The sequence below is a fragment of the Sinocyclocheilus anshuiensis genome, unplaced genomic scaffold, assembly GCF_001515605.1.
Source record: "Sinocyclocheilus anshuiensis isolate Anshui unplaced genomic scaffold, SAMN03320099.WGS_v1.1 scaffold78, whole genome shotgun sequence".
Lineage (NCBI taxonomy): Eukaryota > Metazoa > Chordata > Actinopteri > Cypriniformes > Cyprinidae > Sinocyclocheilus > Sinocyclocheilus anshuiensis.
The window spans coordinates 3,523,231-3,542,309 of NW_015544250.1; the positions used below are offsets into that span (position 1 = coordinate 3,523,231).

At 36.2% G+C, this 19,079-nt stretch overlaps 1 pseudogene; it reads right to left on the bottom strand.

The window, feature by feature from the left end:
* LOC107697957 (plexin-A1-like) overlaps positions 1-19,079 on the bottom strand; it is a 255,116-nt pseudogene that overhangs the window by 71,604 nt on the left and 164,433 nt on the right.

Here is a 19,079-nt window from a genome sequence, read left to right on the forward strand (position 1 = left end):
CTGTCTATTGTAATATACCTGCACATACAACTGTCAATTTATATATTTTTATTCCTTATTTACTTGTTCTATTTTTTATTATCTGTGTTTTTTGTTCTGTCACTGTCATTCTGTTACACTGTGGAAGCTTCTGTCACGAAAACAAATTCCTCGTATGTGTAAACATACCTGGCAATAAAGCTCATTCTGATTCTGATTCTGATTCACTGCAATGGTGCCGCCGTAAAAGGCGAGAGTGTTCACGAAGCACAAACAAGTGATCATTTCGATCCTTTGCCCAGCGGGGATGGGGGTGGCAGGGCAATATCTATTATTTCCTGAATATTACTGATGAACTGATCAAAAAGTAGGCTACTGTTCACATGCATTTTACTACTAGTAATACAGTAATCATTTAGCACTTTCTCCTGTTTTATTGTTGGTTTCCTCTTTTCTGATCATTTGGAATGAGGATAAAAAGACAAAAAAAACAAAAACATGCAAATAAGTTCAAACATCAATTCAATATCTATTATTTCCTGAATATTACTGATGAACTGATCAAAAAGTAGGCTACTGTTATTATGACATTCAAGAGGGCCGCACCCTGATGACGTCATAATATGCAAATTAGATGAGTATATTTACACCCCACATAAACTTTCGGTCATGCCCAACACTTTTCTAATTTACAGTAGATCTCTATCTTTAAGCCCTTTCAAGCCATAAGCTTTTGAAATCTTGATGTCAAAATCCAGCATTTTTCCAAAAAACCCTGGCGCCTAAAGGGTTAAGCTTACTGATATTTTAAATATTATTGAGGGTTTCAATAGATAATAGAAGGATCTTTGTAAACATTTACAGTAAGATTTGAATACTTAAATGCTTTTTAAATGTGTTTTTTGGTTGTGGGACAGCAGTGTGCACCAATTCTGTAGAATGGCCCATATAACATACACCGTACACTTGTGGTTTGTAGTTTGCTGAAATCTCTAATTCCAAGTAGTAGTAATACTTAGCAAACAGAACTAATTAAAAGAAAAGAGCTGTCAAAATGTATTTGTAGCTCATAATGCAGTTATTTTATTGGTGCAACTGCTGTGTTGTTTTTAGCAATGAGAGTGTTTTCGTCAAGAGGCTGAAGCTCTTGAATTTAGCTCTGAGCTCATGGCGAATCTTCTTCCTAGCAGGAGCTCGGCTCCACAGGAGCGTCTGGCACACTCTTAACCCCACTGTGGGAAGCAACTGAGACTCCTTCAGCTATTCACTTCTCCCTCTCACCCCAACGTACGAAAGCCGCTTCCAGTTCCCTTCCTCAAAAATGATGACCCTGCTCCTCAGCTTATTTCCCCTCCTTCCTTTCCACCCCCTCCCCCCCTCTCAAAGTGTTTGGGGAGGAACTGGTGTGTTGAGTCTGAAGCAAACCATCTCTCTGCTGCACGGCTGCAATTCATCATCATTTTATCTACGACAGCTTTTAATTGGATCCTATCAAACTCTCCCGATAGTCCTCATTTTGCTGTAGACGGCATAGAGGAGATTCTAGCCGAGATTTTTCTTCCCTTTTTCCCCCCTCTTTTCCTTTCCATCATTGTGTTTTCTCTGTCAGTCTCTCGTTCTCTCTTTCCCGGTCATTTATCTGAGCTGAAGGTAATGTTGTAAAGCAGAGTCTGATACCATCAGCCTGTTCTGTTCATCTCCTGGGTCCTGAGCTGTGGCGATCCGAGAGAGAGAGACTTCAGGCCTCTTGTCTCATCCTTTATACACCCATCTTCACTTCTTCATTTGATTTCCTATCCTCTACCTCTTTTCCACCAAATTTGTGCTGGTGCCAGGACAAAATCGACATAACTTCCCTACAAACATATGGTCGCCTTTGTTTGTGAGTCTTAAAGGGACAGTTTGCCCAAAAATGAGCATTCTGTTGTCATTTACTCACCCTCATGCCGTTGTAAACCTGCATTACATTCTTACCTCTGTGGAACACAAAAGAAGATCATCTGAAGAACGTTTTACCTGTTTTTATCCATACAATGAAAGTCAATGAGGTCCTGAACGACATTGAAACCTATTGACTTTCATTGTATGGACAAAAAGGAAGACATTTTTTCAAAGTTTTGCATTCAGTGGAAGAAAGTAAGTTGTACAGGTTTGGAACAACATGCGAGTAAATGGGTGAGTAAATGATGACAAATTTTCATTTTTAAGTGAACTATCCCTTTAAGGTTTTTACACAAGAATAGGGTTGTGTATTACCACACTAAACACTTTATGTTTTAACCCAATTTGCAAATGAAAAATGTTAATTTGTAAACATATAAATAATAATGGTATTACGTATTGTGCACTAACAATACCTTGTTACAGCATTTATTAGTCTAGGATAACATAAATGTGTAATATACTACTATTTACTGTTAATTTATTTTCTATGACGAATTAAAATGAATTGATACAACATGAAATGTTAAAAACGCAGTAGAAATGAGCACTTTGTGTCCTTTTTTAATCTTTAGCTCTGCAAGATGAGCAAAAATTTAGAAATGAGCATTAACCAAGATTGATAAATGCTGTAAAAGTATTGTTAGTTCATGTTAGGCATTGTGGTAACTAATGTTGACATAAAACATTATTGTAAAATGTTACTCAATTTTTATCTGTACCTTAGTATTTCCATCCAGCATTTTTCAATATGCCACAGTGAAAATAAATGGATAGAAAGTTGAGTTGTGATGTGTATTATGATTAAAAACATTGCAATCAGGATATCATGATTGGATCACTATTAAATAAAGTGAATCTGATGCATCAGTCTCAATCTCTCTTAAGCATTTCACATCACTTTTGTCCAGTTCGCATCTCTCTACAGACACACACTTGGAGACAATGCATGGCTATCTGAATACATCTGCAGGCATCTCGATGGACGGCTATAAGTAGTGGTCGACCGATATTGTTTTTTTTACAGCCGATGCCGACGCCGATATCTTGGAAAGCAGGGTGGCCGATGGACGATATAAAGCCGATATAATTTTATTTATTTTAATTAATATTTAAGAAATTTGAAATAATTAGAAAATTGATTAAAACATAAATGTGTTAAATAAACATACTTATACTTTAGATGACGAAGCATTTTTCACAAATAAATAAATATTTAATAAAAATTTTATTTAAAAGGAAGTAAACACTATTGTAAACAACAGGGCACTCAGTATTCTGGGAAGTTTGAGTGAATTGGGAATCATATTTTTTCAAATAAAGCCAAGGTAACACTCATTTTACATACAGCACACAGTGGAAATGGCAATGAGAAGCTCTTCATTATTCAGGTATATGACAGTGGGCAAATGCATAAAGTGCAGCATAATTTAAAATCACGAGTTTAAAGTTTGTCGATCGCGCGTGTCCAGTGAAGCTGAACTCTCCTCCTGTCCGCATTCAATTCACACGGACCGACCGTCACGCAGAGAACACACGATCATGCAGGATACAAATGCACACTTCACAAGATCTCACAACTGGATCTGTCTAAGTTTGCAAGGTTTGTGAAATTAAATGTTCATTAGTTATTCAATGTTTTCTTTATTTGATATAAATGCGTATTTGCTGAATGCCGACGGCAAACAAGAAAGTATTATAATGTTTGCCTTTCTATTACTAATAATATAAAAGCAATCGTTATAATACTTTTTTGTATACATTTTAATTCCTTTGTTTAACCATTCTATCTGATTATTAAACAGACTTCTATCCGTATTAGACAACTGTTAAGGACAACAGCGAACAAGAGGGAGAATGTGAGCACTGTGCGCGCAGGCGCTGCCATTCTCAGTAATAAATAAATACATTTGGCGATAAAAATGCCAAATATCGGCCGATATATCGGTCGACCACTAGCTATAAGAACAACCCAAACTCAGACAATATGTTTTTCCTCTTCAGTATCAACCTGCTAATGCTCAATGATGCTCTTCCTTCTCAGCACATCTCATCCTAAGCTCTATATCCTTTGTTTACTCAATCGATTGAGTCAAGACTGCCCGCTTCCCTCTGTGTCCCAACACACTGTCGTGTTTTATTAACCCGTCTCTCTATTGTCTTAAGCAGAGAGACAAAGGATCGAATTGATCAATCTCAGGCAAACACAATCAGCTCCCCCTCCCTAATCATACTACACCAGCCATCTGCCCACTGTGAGCCTGGGATTCCACCTGCTAGCTGTTGCCTCGGATCTACCTGGCATGCGATTGACCTCCACGACCAGCGCTGAGGAACGCCGTCTATGTATGTACGTCTATGTTTATGACATCTTAAACATTTGGTTTTATGATGCAGTCTACATTGTTATAGCAACTTCTTTCAAATCTGCCATCACGATAACTTTATCTAGATATCCGACACAGATGAGGTTGTCAAATTTGCAAAAATCATTCGAAAGCATCAGTATGTAAAATAGTGAACAAATATTTTGTAAATAAAACTAATATTGGGGGGGGGGGGGTTTATTTGAATTTAACAGAAAATATATATATTTGAATTTGATAAAACATTAGTTTTCAACAAGAATTTGGACACTCACAGGCAATTAAACTTGAACCTATGAGGAAATTACTTGATAAATTTACAAAATAAATAAGTAAAAAATAATCTATTGTTAAATTTCTTTAAAAAATGGATAAAAAAGTTAATATAGTTCAAATGACTAGCATGATTTTAATATTTTTGTTATGTAATGCTTTGAAATCCCGGCTTTGTGTGTGTGTGTGTGTGTGTGTGTGTGTCTTCAATGCTCAAACAGCTTAAATAGCTTAAATAGTAGCAACACATTTCCCCAAAAGATGTTTAACTTAATTAAACAATAGTGTTCAACAAGCACGTGGGCATCAAACTTACACCTACAAGGAAATTACTTCATTAATAAATAAAAGTTAAGTTTTTTTAATTACTTTCAAAAATGGCTCAAGAAAGGGAACATAATTCAAAGCTCTAGCATAATTTTGATATTTTATCTAATGCACAGATATTCACACATTTTTAAATATGTCTTCAATATTCACACACTTTTTGAAATGAAACAACTCAGATATTATTATGTAAATTCACGTTAGTTCAATTTGAGCAAAAAGTAACCTTAAAATTGAATTTCTCAGAAACAGTACTGTTATGGCAAAGCAAACAGCTCAAATCCCTCAACAGAACTGTTAGTCAGCGTCATTATTAATCATTCAGATGGAAAGGTTTCTGCGGAGTGAATGAAAAGAACTGCTGGGGATTTGGCGGGTGATTCACATCCGATCTGCAGGTCTGGCACCTCAGCCAAACCGTTCACACACGGAAGTGCTTGGAATGTTCCGGGACCGATTCAGCCGGAGCCTATTGATGAACAGTCATTTAATCTGTAAGGAGTGACGCTGTGAATGACTAAAACAAGTGTGACTCTTGATCTATGCCAAAGCCTGTCATTCTATACATGCTCCTACTTCTGGTAATGGAATTCTCACTCAGGGCTACACAGCACTCATGCTAAAATCACTGCACGCTAAGTAACTGATAATTGCTGGCATTTAATGGTGTAATTGCAGTAGGATCTTAACACGGCTGTAATTGCAGCTCTCATTAAGAGTGACAGGCTGTCTGAATACCCAGCAGCAGAGAACCAAACCCGGTGTGGTTCCGTCACAGGCATAAACTGCAGATGACCAGGGGAAAGTAAGGAAAACCACCTTTCTTCGAGCTTCAACTGAGATAAAGAAGACCTACTGCTCTTCATGGTTGTTAAAGAACATCAGCTATATAATCAGACTGAGGTTAGGAAGTCTTTAGTAAATTAACATGTTACTTTTTGTGTTTAAACCACAATATCTGAATTTTGAATAAAGTAACAGGACTTTCTAATTGAGTGTTCTGAGAACAAAGGAGGATTTTTAAGACTGCTCTTTTTCATTAAATTAAGGGGGCTAAAGCTTTTAAAAGCTTCAAAAAGAAGACAAAAGCACCATACAAATATCAGAAAAGTTCTTCAAATGACTCATTTGCTATATTCAATGTTTTTGAAGTCATGCGATAACTTCATTTGAGGAACAGAGCAAACTAAGTCATTATTTAAAAATTCTGCCCTAACTTTAAAGGGGAGGTCTAATGCTATTTCATGCATTCTGACTTATTTACACTGCTAAAGTGTTGGATTCTCATGCTCAACATGGCCAAAGTTTCAAAAAACGAGTTGGACATATGATGGATTATTTCTGTGCCAAATACATTCCTTCAGGGTTCGTATAAGTTTTGGAAAGGTTTTTTCGAGTACGGCCCTGTATGACATCATAAAGGGTGGAATTCCTTGTATGGGCACTTCTCCCGGAAGAGCGCGCGCACACAGCAACCAGAGCGAGAGCAAGAGCATGGTGAAGAATAACACAAGAACCATCCCTTTAAGCACCTGCATTGCTTCTACCTTCACTTGCAAAATTAGAAGAGAACAGTTCATTAACCAGCCGGCTGTTTTTCGCTCTGGTTGACCGTTAAAGTTAACATCACTCTGGCTGATGCTTCCAGCGAGCGGAGACAGAGGAATAGCTTCTCATCAGTGACGCGCCAATCACTGTTGATTTGAAACGGCTGCGACAGCAAACAGTCGATAAAGTCTTTAGCGAGACAGCTCTCTGCAAACTCTTAGCTGTGTAATTAGCTCGCCCTCAGTAACACAAGGAATCTCAACACAAAAGAGAAAGAGGCTACGTCCTATAACGGCCATCAATAAGGCATGGTGAGAAGTGTCACGGTGCCAAACACCCAAGCTTCCTCTCTCTGCCACTAATGACTGCCTTTGCAAAGCAGTCTGTTAAAACGATAACAAGTGGCACGTGTTTCATCAGGCCTAATGGTCCACCAGTGCCTGCCCAGTGCCTGATGGGATTTTTGACAGCCAGACAAAATGTTGATTGGCCAAAAGGTAATGAGGGGGAAGGCTTGTGTCAGCAGTGCTGTAAGAAAATGGCCAACTATTTGGACTAGCGTTTCTCCACCAATAATGGCCCTTAAACAACTCACAGAGATGTAACGATTTAAGGGGTCACGGCTTGTCAGAATGACTTTCGGTCCATTTGCCTGCAGCGCAGGCCCACTGGCCCATGTGATCATAAAATACACATGACACTCTCTACAGCATGTTTGGCTAGAAATTCTTTCCAATAGAAAGAAAATCCCCAATGAGATCCCATTAGCATCTCAACTGTTTCTTCTAGACAGCAATGCAATCAAATGTAGAGCAAATTAAAGCTTTTAAATTAAAGTCTCCTATTCCAGTACTCTCGTGTGTCTCCTGAGTCTACAACCAACAGTCTGAAATCTCAATAAGAACTCAAACACTTCTCATGCTATATGTATGAAAAATAAATTATACCCAATATAATTGGACGCATATGTAACAGTATATTGGATCTGGACTTTGGTCTTAAAGGGGAAGCTGTCCAATATTCGTCCTGTCTGCCATTCATATTAATCAAACAACCTCACTGCTCTTGACTAAATCACTTTTGTAGATTTAATAATGATAATATATATATATATATAGATATATGTGTGTGTGTGTGTGTGTGTGTGTGTATATGTATATATATGTTTTTTTTTCCCACTGTCGGTTGACCAGTTAGGTCAAACCAACAATCAAGTTGCAAACAAATATAGGCTGGTGACATAACACATGAAAGATAGCTGATAACACCATGACAACTCCTGAGCTATGAAAGAGCAACCTCTGGGGGAAAAAACATCCCCACTGAACAAAACCACCCACAACACCAAAAAACAAGGGTTTAAACTTACCATGGTCTTCTGACACTGTATGCTAGTGCTGTTGAAACGCAGCGCAGTGACACTGTACTCTTTTCCCTGAATATAGAAGATACACTCGTAGTTCCTCTGTCCAGACTGAGGCTGTGGAAGATTGCGGGCCAACAAGGTGATGGGCTTCATGACACCAACAGGGATGTAAATCTGAGTGGACGGCAGGATCTGAGGACACTCCTGCAGAACAAAAATAGAGGACTGTCTTCAGAAAATGTAATTTTTAGATATTTTAAAGAAAATTCGATGGAACGGACTCCTAAATCTCGATATTACGTCTGTGAGGTTAAAAAAAAATCATACTAATCAGTCTGAGCGTTCATTCATATTTATAGCCACACAATAGATTGTATATAACACAGTGTTTATCTTTGTCATGTGTTTAGAAATATGAAAAATGCATACACATCACATGAAACTGCTCTACACAAAAAATAATGACTTATTATAATTTTGAGAGATTCAAATAACAGCACTGAGGTGCATCTATAGAAGATTAAAAACACTTTTGATCTTACTACTTAATTACTACGTAAATGTGGCTATTCAGACATGGCGGCCTTTCAGTGATGCCGCTAAATCAAGGGCGAGTGAAGGTGAGGATATGAAGAATGCAAGGAGGACTTCAAGTCCATCGCCACCGTTGTCATGCCAACAGATTGGAAAACCAGGGCACAGTGCAAGATGCAATTAAGCTTTTTGAGGGTGTGTGCCATTTTAAAGACTTGGCATCGGCACACGAGTTATGATGCCAACTGTGCACTTTAACTAGGCAGCAGCAAAACCATGGCCACAAGCTCTTACCCGGCAAGACCTAACCTCAGATGCTGATACTCCACGTGTAGTATTTGGCATAAGTGCATATATATATATTAGAGGTCGACCGATGTATCGGTTTTGCCGATTAATCGGCACCGATAGTTGATTGCTGGAACTATCGGTTATCGACAAAAATCTATGCCGATAGTTTTCCGGGTTGCGTCCATTGCTGGAGCGGCTGAGAAGGGTCTGCTGTCATTACACAGTGCGAGAGCGGCCTCTAGTGGTTGAAATCATTGACAGCACGTGCTATTTGTTTAGACACGTGATACTGCATGCTGAACAGAGCGGGAAACTTCAGACGCGGATTTAAATGCAGCCGACAGAAAATCCTGCCACGCCACAGAGCGCCATTCACATAGTTTTCCTTTAAATTACATTATATTGGTCCCGAATCGTTGTTAATGTACATAATTAAATGTGTATTGTGCATTTTCAGCAAAACGGTTGGCTTTCTGTGGCTCTAATAAAGTCTGTGTGCTTCATTTATAGAGCTATAATATAGGTCGCGCTTTCTCTTTCCGTTTTCTCAGTTTTTTTAAACACCGAACTTCAAACTCATCCATGCCAAATTGTTAATTCTTGAAGTAAACTTGTGTCCAAGATTTTCTGCTTTAAACACATACAAAATAAACAAAATAAATAAAAATTAAAAAAGCAAGGCACAGTGAAATGGCACAGTGAGGTGGCAAATGGACTTGCTCACATACTCTGTTTTCACAGACACATCTTATGTGCAACATATAAAACCCAACCAAAAAAAATTAAGCAGTACATGATGGAAGGATACAACTAGATCAAAGCATCAACATTTCTATTGAAGCTTTGATGCAGAAGGACGGAGGAAAAAAAAAACTTGTGGTACCATGATGCATCAGTTGGTTGAGGGAATCTCACAAAACCAGAGAACATGTCTGTCTCATATTTCAAATATAATGTATAATTCTATATATAAAATTAAATATTTATAATCATCTTATTATTTTAATACTACAATTTTTTAAATCTGCTTAAATTATAGGACAATGGGATTATTGGGAAATTATAGGATGTGTGTGCGTGTGTGTGCGTGTGCGTGTGTGTGTGTGTGTGTGTGTTTGTGTGTGTTCAATTTATTATTTAATTAAGATATATTTATTATTTTTTCACTTTTTATGCAATGAAAATAAGCATTGTATAAAAAGTGGAAAAAGTATAAATATATCTTAAATAATATGTAAAATATATATACATAACATTATTAAAATGTTTATTATATTAAAATATATTTATTATATTAATCTATTACATTATAAAGGCTTTTTTTGGGGGGGTTGGGGTGACATATGACTGTTTTCAACAGGTTTTGTGAGATTTACTCTGCAGTTTACCATGATGATTAGCTGGTAAAGCATTTATGCATAATGCTTGTTGCATTTAATTAATCATACTTTTTGCCTTTAATTTATGTTTATTTAAATAATTACAAAAAAGAACAACAAAAATACAAAAATATATAAATAAATAAAATTGCAGATGTGACCCGGAGATGTTTTTTTTTTTTTAATGGATCCAGTAATTAATTGTACTGAATGATTACCATATCATGCATGCATCATAGTATTTACATGGTACTTCAAACAATACACGCCCCAAAAAACATTTGCAGGTGATGTATGAAAGATGCAACACAGGGTAGATCTTCCCCCGAACCATCCAATCAGAGCCTGATAAAGTGTCTGAACTTGTTACCCTCATTTCCTATTTACCCTGCCTGTGGTTCTAATTGAATGGGAGGAGTACGGAACACCAGCGGCGTTATTACAATCTACCGGAGATATGAGCTAGCGCTGCCACGGCAAGGGCTCTGTAAACAAACCTGATGGGAAAGCCACATGCGGCTCGGTGACTCTGCAGAGTTCCATTGGGCTGCTGGTTTAATTGCCTCGGGCGGCAGTCTCCTTATTAATACTGTGCTGTGCTTTCGATTCGGTTGTGACTGAATAAATAGACTGTGATGCAGTCACCCCCCCCCCTCAATGGAGCGAGCCTGTGTTAGTGTTCAATTACTGTGTGGTACACAAAGGTGAAGGTTTCACTGCTAATGAAAAGGTGCAATTTGTTCAGAGTCAATAAAGGCCTGTATGCTGAGCACAGAGAGCCCTTATCAGTTTCCCAAGAACGCTGCACACAAACCCAAATCTATATGTTCACTGCTAAAGGTTGAAAAAGAAACATGTTTACGCAGCTGACAACAGTCGGTAATAGTCAGAATTATGTCTGCATGCTAAATACTTACATGTGTTTAAAGGCAGAATCCTAACACATGTCCAAAAACCATGGTATAACCATGGTACCTGTACCATGTCCAAACAGCTAGCTGAGTCTCATGAATTCATGTCCAGTACACATATAAAGTATAGTGTCTATATATATATATTAGGGGTGTAACGGTACACAAATATGACAGTTCGGTACGTACCTCAGTTTTTATGTATGTGTGTGTGTTTTACATATTTTAAGCAGTTCATAAACAAATATGCTATAAATGTCATATAAATACATATAAAATTCGAATGTCAAATGATTTAATAAAATGTTAAATATATATGTGTGTGCATATATACTGTATAATGCTTGTGTGTGTGTGTGTGTGAGAGAGAGAAATTATGATATATAATCCATATAACCATTAAAAAAATTCATTAAAAATAAACTAAAAATTATTTAATGTTTAGTTTACATTAAGCAGTTATACATATATAAATATGCTATAAATATGTCATAAACACATACAATTATATATTAAAATAATAATGTTATATAATGTATATAATTAGACACGTGTATTATATAACATTTTTATTTTAATATATTATTTTATATAATTATATATAGTCCTTAAATTATGTAATATGAAAATTAAAAATAGGTTTATACAGTATAATAAACATATTAATAATATGTTTTCTATATAGATTTTAAGCAGTTCATACATATAGATATAAGAAACATACACAATAAATATTTTATTTGAAGAAAATGAGGTCTGGTTTTATTTCTTTCTTCAGCATTTGAGGTGAAATATGACTTGAACATGTTCTTAAAAGTACATTCTGATTATTAAAAAATAAATGGTTGAAGTATATTATACAATAAAGAACTCTGTATATTAGATTCTGCTTTATTTACCATCACATTAGTTTCTATGGGACATACAATTAGGCACATCTTCAAAGACCAATGCTTTGGCATCATTAGTTCTGCTATCCCTTCACACTCAGCTTGTTTGTAAGTTTGTCAGTTTGTTTTTCACTAAACTGCCATGAAATCTAATTACCCTGATTAGCTTGGCTTCATTCCGAAAATTTTTTTGAAAATGTGACAATGTAATTTAACAAAGTCAATTCAGCACGCAACTGCGCGAGGCAAAGGGGAAAAGTGATAAGAGCGGCTGAGAGCCAATCAGAGAAGAGGGAGAGCTGCTATCGGTCATGCTAAACCACCTGACTGGTGCTGAGAGACGCTTTGCTTGTGGCTCTGCCATTTGTTTCGGCAATCAAAACACACAGGTGGAGAACAGATAGCCGTAAACTACACATTTAATGAAACGCCTCCAACCATCTGATAAGAAAAAGATGCCTTTTAGAAGAGATGTGAGTCCAGCCCCATGGAAAAATGGAAATGTGTCTTTGAAAGGGTGTGAGACAGGAAAGGGAAAGGAATAGGAGAAAGGAATGAAATGGAAAAGCTGAATGGAAAGGACAGGAAAAAGGCAACATTTACAGTATATTTTTTTAGTAAACAAAGAAACAGAGATGGAGAAAGAGAGATACTTACAAAAACGTACCATGGTATGCTTTTTTGGACATAGTACCATGTTAATACCATGGTACATCTCAAAGTATAGTATTTCCATCAGATATCATTACTGTACCTTGGTACCGCAAATTGTACTTTTTGTAAGAGTAATAAGACTGTAAGAAAACACAAGCGCTAAAGCAAAATGGAAAAAAGAGCAAACGTGGGAAACTATTTTATTAAGTACCCTGACAGGTGTCAAAACAGGGTTGCAAGAGCAGATCAGATGGTACACTTGCTGAGCACAACGGAATAATGGTGTACCGCAGGGATTCCTTTAAAGTGTTTCACGTTTTCTCCCTTTTACATGCCTTTATTTGCTTTGAAATGACTGCGGCCCCGGTGAGCCGGGAATCCAGGTTATCATGCGGTGTGCGCCCCCACAGCGCTGAATCACATAGTGGGAATGAGTTTGCAGCAAACTCACAAGTTAGAAAACTCCGAACCCATCTGACTGATGCTGAAGCATTCCACTGCGGCTTCTGGTGCAATATTTAACACCGTACTATACTGCATTATAAATGCATGCATGGAATGCCAGAAAATTCCAAGAATTAGCCAAGTATATGATGATAAAATAAAATAGAATGTGAAGTATTTATAAATCAGATCAACTATGGTTTAACTAAAAATGAATGAATAAAATAAAATGTGCTGCAGTTTCTGGTGCAATATTTAGCACTGTACTACACTGCATTATAAATGCATGCATGGAATGTCAGAACATTCCAGGATATGGTTATTTAGCATATCTGTGGGAATTAGCCAAATCTTGGTTCGTAACCAAAGGATAAAAAAAAAATAATAATAAAATACAATATTGAAGTATATGATGATAAAATAAAATAAAAAAAATGAAGTATATCTTGCTAATTAAGTATTGAGGTATTTTTCAGTCAGATCAACCATGATGTGACTAAAACACTGTTGTAAATTAAATTCAAAATATGAATTAAAAACATCTAGTTAAAGTGAATACAAAGAATAATCAATGGATTAATAATAAATATCAATTTTCTTTCTTTCTTTTTTTTGGCATTACATACATTTTGACATAAAAATAGATGGGCCACAAGAGAATGCTACAGGACACAAGTCTTGCAATGTGTTTTTCAAAACTTTTTCAAACCAATCCTCATGTTACAAGAATTGACACAACTGCAAAAGATGTTAGTCTGCATGTAAACAGACCAATGATAATAGTAAAAAAAATGCAGACAGAATGCAAGAAAGCATCCTGTGTGAACAGTCCATTAGCTAGAAAAATAATACAAACAGCTTCCAAAGATATTTCTTATGACGTCTATTCAATGATTCACCCATCTCTCACATGAATAATGTCTTCATTTGGGGGCTTTTCTGAGCAAATATTGAAATATATATGATTAATTCAATTAATTAATCTGCATATCATGTAATTAATTTGAATAACATTTCAAATTGGCCCTCCTCAGAAGCTGAAGTTGGTTCTCACTGAGAGAGATGCTGTGTGCAGTGTGTAGTATAGGATTGTTGGGAATCCGTGCGGAGGGAAAGAGGAGGGCTGTTTTTTGGCTCTGGTAGCTGGCAGTACTGCTCTGCTAGTCTGCTGTTTGTTTTGCTCAACTGCTGCCTCTAGCAATGCTCCTGCAAGCAAAACATGATATCTGCTGCTCTTTTCTTTCTCGTTCTCTCACATTCTCTACTTCTCTCTCTCAGTCTAAAGAAGCTGTGGGGTGATGCAGAGACGGTGCTCATGGAGCGTTGAGCAAAGTAAAGCCCACACTGCAAACACAGCAAATGCAGCCCACTTCTGTGAATCATGCACATTCCCTCGCTTGCAAGTTGGAAATGGATTTAAATCGCATTGGAATCGCATAGATTTTGTGTACGAACCATTTAGGATGAATGTTCTACACTTACAAAAAAGCATCATGATAATACTATGGTATTCTATAAGATAAACAGAAGTAGATGGTATGTAATATAATAAATTAATTCAGTAACATGGTACTGTCACAGGCACTTCTTTGCAAAAGTAGCACAAATGTACCAAAAAGTGTTTTTAGGCATAGTACCATGCTACTACCATAGTATACTTGGAAGTACATTAGAGTACCATCTATTAAAAAAAATAAGAAAAATACTGCGGTGATACCATGGTACAGTGATGGTGTTACTATGGTACATTGAACTGTACCATGGTACTGAACTGTACCACAGTATTTACATTGTATTCCAGGTTGCTTCCAATAATACCATGCTACGGGTACAAAAAAACATGGTAGTACCATAGTACTTTTTTGAAAGTGATATAAATACAGAGGCTTTATTTTAGTATTAGTTACATACTATTATAGTATTTATTAATAGTTTAAATTTGGTTTTATTTTTTTTCAGTTTTCATTTTAATTTTAGTTTAAGTTTTAGTAATTTTGTTATGTGTTTGTCATTTTTATTACAATTTATATATTTAATTTCTTATCATTTATATTTTTATTATTTGCTTTAATAATAATAATAATAATAATAATAATGTCATAAAAAAATATAAAACATTTTAGCTTTATATTTCAGTTTTTTTTTCATCTAATATTTATATTTTACTTTATTACAGCTTTATTAAAATTAATTACAAAAAAATTAAAGGTTTTATTTTTATCGCAACACTTAAAAGTGTTATGCTATTGAATGTGGTGCTAATGATCTTACCATCGTTCTGAGGTTACTTACAGTACTTCATCAAAGCTATTGCTAGGATAGTAGGAAGAACAGCACTGCTATAGCAGGTCTTTTACGCAGTATCACTACTGACTGAGCTGTTAAACGACTTGACAAGCCTGTTATGTTTAACCAATTACTATCAACAATTCAAGGGCAGCATCACCTAAATTCTTTAAATCCTAGTAGCGTTTTTAATTACATATTTTGGCAAATCTTATCAGGGTAACAGATGAGGAACTGTGCTGCCATCTAATTAGGCAGTCTGGAGCTCGTTGACTAGTAAGGGCCAAACGGTGAGGGGGAAACAACTCGTGAATCTATCCACTCTAAGAGGAGCCTGTTGTCGAATGAAAGGGACTTTGAAGTCTAAAAGGGCTTTAGAGTGTCCGCCCACATGGGGCTCGAAAATAGAGCGCCACTCAAAACTTTGCAAGATGTAGCGTAATACAAACCAATATGTGTTAGCAAACCTGGAGACCAGATACTCAGTGATATCAATTATATAAGACATTTCCATATGGCTACTAGGGAAAACACACCACTTCAAAATTGACTAGTGGGTGGGCGTTTTGAAGGACTGATCAGTTTTAAAGAATAGGCTAGCTTTGGGTTCACATGCCTTGGACTGAACACACTTCTTAGAGGGCATTTAGATATTGAGATGCTATATATACGCTATTTTTTGTGGAGAAAATATTGAAGTTGTCACAGTCTTAAAATGCAATGATTGAATGGATCTTGAATGTATGCTTAAATGAAATTCATTTAAAAATGCAACTTCTTTGCGATGATTTTACTGTGCAACAGCTAAAGCACAACATGCTTTCAACAGGCTAACTGAAACGCCACTATTATGAGAACTGATAACTGCTATTGATAATTGAAAAAGGAAAAACAGGCATCAGGGATCTGAATATGCATGGACGAAGCAATGATGCTTTAAAGAAAACTGATTTACAGACACAACTTCATAATTTTACCATGCAAACATGCTAATAGCTCAACATGATTTTAGCAATTTTAGTAATCAAAGCATCACTGCCAAAAATATAAAGGTTAACAAATATTAGTAATATACAGTGGGTACGGAAAGTATTCAGACCCCCTTCAATTTTTCACTCTTTGTTATATTGCAGCCATTTGCTAAAATCATTTAAGTTAATTTTTTTTCCTCATTAATGTACACACAGCACCCCATATTGACAGAAAAACACAGAATTGTTGACATTTTTGCAGATTTATTAAAAAAGAAAAACTGAAATATCACATGGTCCTAAGTATTCAGACCCTTTGCTGTGACACTCATATATTTAACTCAGGTGCTGTCCATTTCTTCTGATCATCCTTGAGATGGTTCTACACCTTCATTTGAGTCCAGCTGTGTTTGATTATACTGATTGGACTTGATTAGGAAAGCCACACACCTGTCTGAATACTTTCCGTACCCACTGTATCAATAAAAATATACATAAACTAGATTGACTGTCGAACAAATCGGAATACGTGTGGATGAAGTGACACTGTTTTAAAGGAAATTAATTTAAAGACACACCTTTTGAGATGATATTACCATGCAAACATGCTAACAGCTACAGTACAACATGTTTTCAGTATGATAAAGCGACACTGCAAAAAAAAATATGCAAACACTGCTAAAATTAACAAACAAACAAAAATTAGTTATTACTGGATGACTGGTAAACTGATTGGATGAGTTGGTCACTGTGACCTATCCTACACTGTAAAAAACAATCTGTGACATTTACAGTAAAATACCAGCAGCTGTGGTTGCCAGAACTTCACCGTTAAATATATGGTAGCAACATTTTAGGTTTTACAGACTTAACTTAAATTCACAATAAAAAAAAACTTATTTCATTAACTGATGTATTGTTAATAAACCAGCATGTTGAATTACTAATATCTGTTTTGAACCATTGTAATACTGATAATCACCAATTCACAATAACTTATTTCATTAACTGATGTATTGTTAATAAACCAGCATGTTGAATTACTAATATCTGTTTTGAACCATTGTAATACTGATAATCACCAAAAACAGGTGGTGATGAGAAAGTCACATGATGAATCAAAGCTCATCACAAACAGCTCTTCCACAAGGATAAGGAAAAACTGAGAATAAACAGTTATTTAAACGAAAAAACAAAATATGAAGTGTCATGCAGGGAATTCTGGGAGTGTCAATGTCAATGTTCTGGTTTTCACTGTAAATTATACTTCTTTTTCATGTCCAAAAAAAGTATTTTACTGTAAAATTACATTAAATGTAATTACAGTTATTCGCAACTTCGCTGATATATTCAAATTCAAACATGCTAACAGCTAAAGCACACGTTTAGCAAAAATGTTCAAGATAACAAAACCATTTATACGTTAGTAATCTGTATAAATTAGGTCGGTTATTGGATGACAAGTCAAGATCCATCACTAATTGCTACCTGTTGATTTTTGCTAATGAATACTGAACTTATTGCATAAGGCTTTTGCATTCTGAGCAAATAAATTATATATATATATATATAGATCAGTGGCAGCCTTAGATCCCTCCGAGAGGCCCAGTGCCAGAGAGAACAGGAACTGAGGGGCTTTGAGCTCTACTCGCAACACAGCGGGATGGACCGGCATCAAACAACAAAGGTGAGGGTGCATGGCGGGGTCCCCGTTTCTGCTACTTGCCTTTCTGATTAATTGATTAATTACAATGAACCCTCATCGTTGTTATCCCGAGAGGACGAGGCGTTGGGTAGGATGAAGGTAGCATTTGATATGGAGTCACTGGAGGAACTGAAATGACACGAGGTGAGGCATGCGTTCTTGGCACGGCCGCTGGAATACTGATCCAGAGACCGGCTTCTCAGTGCTCCATCTTTGGCTGTTTGTAGTGCAGCGCCGTCACCGGCAATGCCAGGGATCACAGGCATGGGAGACGGGAATTTGCAGAGTGTTTGTGGGAGCTGGGCAGAGATTTGAAAGAGTGAGTGAGTAAGTGAGAGAGAAAGAGATAGAGAGAGCGAAGGATGAAGAAACACCTGACAGCCAAATGGGACAGACGGTAAATCAGAGCTGGATGGAGTTTGGAAGGCAGAAGTGGATGCTGCTCTCCACATGCAATTGGAAACAAAGACCAGATCGAACCTGTGCAAATGCAATTCAGTTTAGTGCTAAAGGTCAGTGAGGAATATATGGCCGACACATTAAGAAACTAATTCAGTGTTTATGTATTCTATTCAAATGATGCATGCTCTATAATAGTCATGCATACAGATTGAAGATTAAATCAAGGTCTGACACAAAAGCATCACGGCCTACATAACAGAAAAGTAAGATTCTGCAAAATGGAACATGGCGCTATGTTTAGACATGAAGAATATGTAGGACGTCTTGGTCATTTCTCATCTAAACAGTGAGATCCGACACGTCCAGGTCACATTTCACCCTAAAATCAAGAGTAGTCAAAAATATTTTAAAATTATATATTTATAATAATGTATATAATATAATAATACAATAATAATACAAACATATTTAAAAGAAATTATACTGTACATAAAGTAAATAAAGCTTATTTAAGGACTAATTATTTTATTGCAACATTATTTTTGAGACAATTAAGCATGAATTTGCCTCAAATTATCATTATTATAATTTGTCAGGATGTTAAATTCAGTAATGAGATGTTCAGAACTGACATTCAGCAATGTAAGTGTTACAGTAATGAGAATGAGGTTTATTTATATTTACTTTACAGTAATTTGAAATGTGCATAGTTGTCATGGAAATAATGCCAATGCAGAAATCCTAAACATACTACATCATAAAAATTATATATATATGTGTGTGTGTGTGTGTGTGTGTGTGTGTGTGTGTGT